The sequence below is a fragment of the Dioscorea cayenensis genome, chromosome 17 (genome assembly GCF_009730915.1).
Source record: "Dioscorea cayenensis subsp. rotundata cultivar TDr96_F1 chromosome 17, TDr96_F1_v2_PseudoChromosome.rev07_lg8_w22 25.fasta, whole genome shotgun sequence".
Classification (NCBI taxonomy): Eukaryota; Viridiplantae; Streptophyta; class Magnoliopsida; order Dioscoreales; family Dioscoreaceae; genus Dioscorea; species Dioscorea cayenensis.
In genome coordinates this window covers 13,939,551-13,946,252 of record NC_052487.1, presented here as the reverse complement: position 1 = coordinate 13,946,252, position 6,702 = coordinate 13,939,551, and the positions used below count along the sequence as shown (strand labels likewise).

General features: G+C 41.6%; 1 non-coding gene across 1 annotated transcript; it reads right to left on the bottom strand.

Annotated features, from left to right (window-relative positions):
• Positions 1-592: 592 nt before the first annotated feature.
• Positions 593-699, bottom strand: LOC120281451. The gene has a single exon (XR_005542590.1). It is a non-coding gene; the product is annotated as a small nucleolar RNA R71 (small nucleolar RNA).
• Between the last annotated feature and the right edge of the window lie 6,003 nt (positions 700-6,702).

Genomic DNA, 6,702 nt, shown 5'->3' with positions numbered 1-6,702 from the left:
CATTTGTTATTGTTATTTTTCTTTTCCTTTGATCTTAACTTTCTATCAATTTTCTTGGTTTTGCAAGGTACTGTGCATGACACGTTCAAATCCATCGACCTTTATTACACCGGATAGTGAGATCAAAAGAACTTTACATCAGAGTTTGAGAGAAGTTGGTGAAGGGTCGGGTAAACAAAACATTGAAATTTAGGATAGAGAGTCTTCAATCATGGCCGAAGAGTGACGTACTCTATCTGAGTATGAAAGACCCCAATTCACGGATGATGAGTTTAGTGTTCAAGCACCATCCCTGGCATCCAACAACTTTGAAATTAAAGCAAGTACAATCGGCATGGTCCAGAACTCGGTTCAATTCAATGGTCTTGCAAATGAAGATGCACATGACCACCTTTCCCAGTTCCTCCAAATTTGCTCTACATTCAAGATTAATGGGGTGTCGGACAATGCTATATGTTTAAAACTATTTCCATTCAGTTTGAGAGACAGAGCTTATCATTGGCTTACATCATTGTCGTCGGGGTCTATAAAAACATGGAAGGATATGGTTGAGAAATTCCTTGGGAGATATTTTCCGCCAAGCAAAGCGGCGAAGTTGAGGCAAGAAATTTCAGCCTTTAAACAAGGGGAGTCTGAAACATTGTTTGAAGCCTATGAGAGATTCAAGGATCTCCTTAGAAGGTGCCCCCATCATGGTTTTGCCTCATGGATGCGAGTACAAATCATTTACAACGGGTTGAATTATGCTACTTGCCAACTCATTGATGCCGCAGCGGGTGCTTCCCTTAGCAACAAGTATCCCAATGAGGCCAAGCAATTACTTAAGTCTATGGCAAGCGATGAATCACATTGGGCCTCAAGAGGATCTACACAAAGGATTGCCGGGCTTTATGAAGTTAGTAGCAATGATGCCTTGGCCGCAAAGGTTGATGTGTTAACGCGAAAGCTTGATCTTCTTATGGGCAGTAGTTCGAGGTCAGAATCAGTGATGAATTGTAGCACTTGTGGTGGTGGGAATGATGCATCCCAATGTAAAATTGCTAGCTCCTCCGTTGCGTCCATTGAGAATGTTGACTATATTAGGGGGCAATGAAATCAAGGGAACCCGTACAGCTCAACTTACAATCCAGGGTGGAAGAATCACCCAAATTTTTCATGGAACCAAGACCAATAACAAAGAGGTGCACCACCTCAAGGATCTCAATTTCAAGAACCGGTCTTTGAGAAGAAATTTACTACTGAAGAGGTCCTTGCCAAATTCATGCTAAGTACTAATGGCAGGTTCAATAGCTCAACTAGTAGTATGGATGCACAATTTGGCAAGGTGAATGCTCAGCTCACTCAGCACGCCAAACAGTTTAGTGAGATAGGTTCTGTCTTGAGAAACCTCCAAGCTTCGGTAAAGTCACTTGAGCATCGAGTTGTGGAACTCACGAAGGCAAATTCTGAATGTCCTCTAGGGTGTCTTCTAAGTAACACAGAAGATAATCCAGGGGAGCACTTGAAGGCCATTGCTCTTAGAAACGGGAGGAAAGTAGAGACAAGGGTCGAAGTTGACCCAAGTGTCAAGAAAAGTGGGGTAGCCTCCGGGGAAGACCCCAAGCTAGTTGAAGAAAACAGTAAAGACAAAATCAAGGAAGGAACGACAAGCCCCAACAAGGACCAACAAAATCATCTAAGTACAAGCCTCCAATCCCTTATCCAACCAGATTAAAGCATGACAAGGAGGATGTTCACTTCAGAAAATTCATCAACATCTTCAAACAACTCCATTTGAACATCCCAATAGTTGAAGCATTGACTCAAATACCGAATAATGCCAAGTTTTTAAAAGAGCTCCTCATAAACAAGAGAAAGTTGGAGGAAGAGGGCACGGTTGCACTTACCGGGAATTGCTCGTCCATTCTAGAAAAGAAGCTCCCACAAAAGTTGAAAGATCCGAGAAGCTTCATTATCCCGTGCATGCTTGAAGGTGGAGTCCAAGAAAATGCTCTGGCGGACCAGGGGGCTAGCATAAATGTCATGCCCTTACAATTGGCGGATCGATCAATAAGGAAACCTCGTGGGATTGTTGAAGATGTGATTATCCGAGTGGACAAATTTGTTTTTCCTGCGGATTTTGTCATCATGGACATAGATGAGGATGTGGAGATACCACTGATTCTTGGCCGACCATTCCTCAGCATCTCGGGTGCCCCAAATGATTTGAAAGGAGGGAAGTTAACACTAAGAGTTAGAGAAGAAGAAGTGGTGTACACTTTGTCGGCTGCCATGAAACACTCTTTAGATCATGATGACACACTTTACTTCATTGATGAAACTGATTGGTTGATTTATGATTATGTGCAGGAGCTGCTCTCGATCAACCCGTTGGATGAGTATTTGGGAGAGTTGTAGAATGAAGAACAAGATGAACCTCACTGGCATCCTCAAATTCACAACTTGAAGCAAATAAAAGAGAAGGTATCCTGTACCAATGCTAAGGAAAAAGAGAAAAAAGAATCATTTATGAAGAAAGTATGGAGGAAGATTCATGGGAGAAAAAATAAAGATACCAAGCTTCATCACCCCATATCTCAAGGAGGAAAGTGAAATTTTTCACCCCTCTCTACTCATGAACAATTTGAGGTCTTTTCAATGTTGTCACTGAATTTACCGGGAAGAAACAACACTACTAGGGAAATTGGGGGTGGTTTCAAAGTCTTTGAACCCCCATGAGGTAAGGAATGAGGTACGTCAGGCTTGTGACGTTAAACAAGTGCTTCTTGGGAGGCAACCCAAGCATTCGGGGGTGTTTTCTTTCATTTTTCTTATTTTAGTTGATAGTTCATTTCACTTTTCTTATTTCTTAGACTTGTGTTGCTTTTGAATAAGTTCATGCTCACACACTTGGCATATTGTTATCATCGTCTTAATTGTGGTGTCTTTGTGTAACTTCTTGAGAAACTCATGTTTAGGTGCTAATTCATGTGCTAGATCGTCATTTTATTCATTTCACTCGTTTTTGGAGAAATCTTCTAACTTAATATATCATTTTTACATCATTTGAAGCAGGTTTTCAAAGTTTGGAATGTTTTTAAAAGCTATACGCCCTTACTGGGGCGTATGGAGGCCGTCTGAGATGAACGCAGAGCCAAACCCGAGGCTCTATGCCATCTCAGACGACCCCCCAAACGGCCCCCATACGGGGCCGTCTGAGAGGGCTGTTTTTCTTAGCCAAGAGCGCCTCTTGGCCCATACAGCCCCCATACGAGGCTGTATGGGGGCCGTAGGGGACGGGCCAGCCTCCTTTATATTCCCCTCTTTTCTCTCTCTTTTCCATTCTCTCTTCTCTCTCATTTTCCACCGAATTTCTCTCTTCTTTCTCCCTCATTTCTTGGCCAAATCTTCTCATTTTTTTCTCCTAAACCTTCTCCCAATCCATTGGAGACATTGATCTAGTGATTTTCTCCGATTTTAAAGCTTGTTTTCTCAAGATTTTGTCTGTATGCTTTTTCAATGCCCTATTTTTATCTTTTTCATTTCTTGGGCATTCTTGGAGATTTTGGGTGGGATTTCTTTAGCATTTGGCTTGGTTTGGATGATGTGAATGTCATGGATGAATTTCCATTCAAATTTATGTAAAAAAATTTCGATGCTATGAATATAAGGGAGACTCTTGCCGCATGATTAGTGACCATACAACCCCCATATGGCCGTATGACCACAAAAATTTGATTTTTCATTTGTTCCCTCGATCTCTTGCATTTTATTTTGATTTATCTTGTATCCCTATGAGTTTTAACAAGGTTTGTCTTCATTGTAGGGATGCCTAACACTAAGAGACTCGCCTCCAAACGCCCAAGAACCACCGGACCGTCGTCTACACCCGATGAACCCGTCTTCAAGTTGTCCCATCATCGAGAGAGATATGATAGATTGAAGATAAAACCATTTGGGACATTGTGCTACCTCGATTGGGGGCTTGTGGAGAACCTCGGGATAGAAAATCAAGTAAAGGAATGGTTATCACATAATTGTTGGGACAAGCTTTTTGCCATAAACGAACCAACCTTTCGCCAATTAACCTTGGAGATTTTGAGTACATTCGAGGCACGGCAAGATGGACAATCCGTGTGGGATAGGAAATGTATCACCATCCTCTTTCAAGCTTTTTGGAAAAAGCGTACTATGCACCACTTGGACTTTGCTAAGTACTTGGGGATCTATGATGATGAGTTTATCAATTCCATGCCCGGTACACGTCTTAAGCTTGATTTCCCAAGTAAGGTGGATAGGAGCAACTATTGGACAACCTTGGCAGTTGATGATCGGACCTGAAAGGCCTCGCACATGATTGACCCAGCACACAGATTCATTCATGCTTTGATTGCTCATTCTATTTGGGGTCGGGCCGATAGCAAGGGAGTTGTCACTCAAGCCGATATTTACACGATGTATGGCATTTTTGAGCGGCGCCTTACTCACCTTGGCCACCTTGTCGCCGATGCATTTCTTCACCAGGGCTTTTATACACGATTGGGAGCTATATTTATTGGGCCCTATGTGACTAGATTGATCCGTGACATGGGTTTATTTGAGCAGATACGATGTATGACCATTGTAGGAGGTACAACATCCCTCGGGCAGGCCCACATACAAGTGATTGGCTTGGTGGCGAGCGTGTGTGCGAGTGGCAGACCCACACGTCACTAGGAAACTGGTGAGTCCAGTTAGTGACAGATAGAGTACACATAGTCAGAGCCTGAGGGCGCGCCTATCCCCACCTCCGGCACTACATCATTGCCTGACTTCGACATGAGACTGAGAGGGATTGAGGGAGAGGTTCAGGTTGTGCGTTAGGAGCAGCGTGAGATTCGTGGCTAGCTTCACCAGATCATTGAGGGATAGGCTGACTCGAGGCAGATTTTCACCGTTTCATCACCTCGTACTATAGCTCATCCTTGCACACTATGACCCCTCCTTCTGCCGCCATGCCACCATTACCGGCACCAGTTTGTGATGAGTAGCAGCCTGTTTGAGCATGGACACCTATGATTTATTTTAGTTTTCTTTGTTTTGTGTTTTGTATTTTGTTGAGTTGGCATGGGTCTCACCCTACCGACTTGTGGTTTCAGACTTTATTTTCTTTTCATTTTTGTGTTTTGTTGACTACTCCCTAGTTTCTTCCTTGTGTTTGTATTGCTAAATTTTTGTGGAATGATGATGTCCCCTTTTTGCCTCGCAGGGCATTGAGGGAATTTGGTGAGCTTTCCTAGTTTTTAATGGAGGTCGGACGAGACATGAATTGCTCACCACACCTTTTGTCGAGTCATACCTCAGGACAAGCATAAGTTGAACCGGGGAAGTTTGTTTTCACCCTCCTCTATTATTTGCATTGCTTCATCTCACATGCTTTTCATGATTAGTGTACATTGACGGCAATGTATAACACTAAGTGTGGGGATGGGTGTATTTCATGTATTAGTACCATTTGTTACATGCTAGTGCTACCTATGATGGCTTTGTTCATTCTTATAAGATTCTTTTAACTTGGACAAATGATTGAAGTGAGTTACTTATTTTTATGCTTTATTGAATCCTGTTTAACCCCTAATATTGTCATGTGCACTGAATTTTTTGTCAATGCCCTGGGAATAGCCAATGTGACTACTCTAACTCTCTTGTATGCTTAACACACTACTTTGAGTACTTGGCCTTAGAACACTAAGTTCTATCCTTCAAAGGAGTCTTAAGAACTTCTAAGTCTTGTTGAGCTAATCCTAGTGTTGTGTCATGTAGAGTACTCTAAAGATGTGATCTAGGGTGAGTGTGTGAAAAAAAAAATGAAATGAAAGAAAAAAATGTGTCTATGTCAGTATTCCTCTGCTACTGAAGCATGAATGCGTCTATGTAGACTGTAATCAAGTAGTTGGGTGGCTCTTGTGCCTAACCAGCCTGTGCATCCTCCAGAAAGATTTCAAAATGATGTTGGTGCAGTCTACGTTAGTCGGACTCGGAAAAAAAATGAATGATGAAATGAAAATAAAAACCCTAGTGATCTTAATGAGTACCTACCTAAGGTTTTGAGAAGAAAGAGGATTCAGTTTCAAGCTAAAGATTTCGAAGGATCTTATTTGGCCATTGAAGTAGCACTTAGTAGTTTAAGACTTAGTATTCTTTGTATATGGAGTGATTAGCATCTAGAGCTGTCCTGATTGAAGTCTTTAGGCTAGACCAGATCAGGGCAAATGAGATATAAAATTCACTTACACGGCACTGACATATAAGAGGTGAGACAGGATATTTCTTATAATGCTTATTGACTATAACTCAACATCTATGTATCATTGTCCATTGCTTTTGGAGTCTTATATTTGCCTGATACCAGAGGTAATGCATTTAGCCACTTTTCAGTCTCTTTGTTTTTCATGAGTTGTTTGCTTGGGGACAAGCAACCCTTAAGTGGGGATATTTGATAAGTGTATAAATGTAGGCGTTTTCATATATATATATATATATATATATATATATTGTATTCACTTTGCATGTATTTTGTGAGGTTTTAATATCCGTTTTGCGCTTAATAATCTACTATTTACTTTGTAGGGCATAAGGAAGCCATGGAGAACAAGAAGATATCATTTAGACGAAAAGACAAGAAAACAGAAATTTCATACCACCCCCATACTACCCATTATAGGGGTTGTATGCACTATAGTA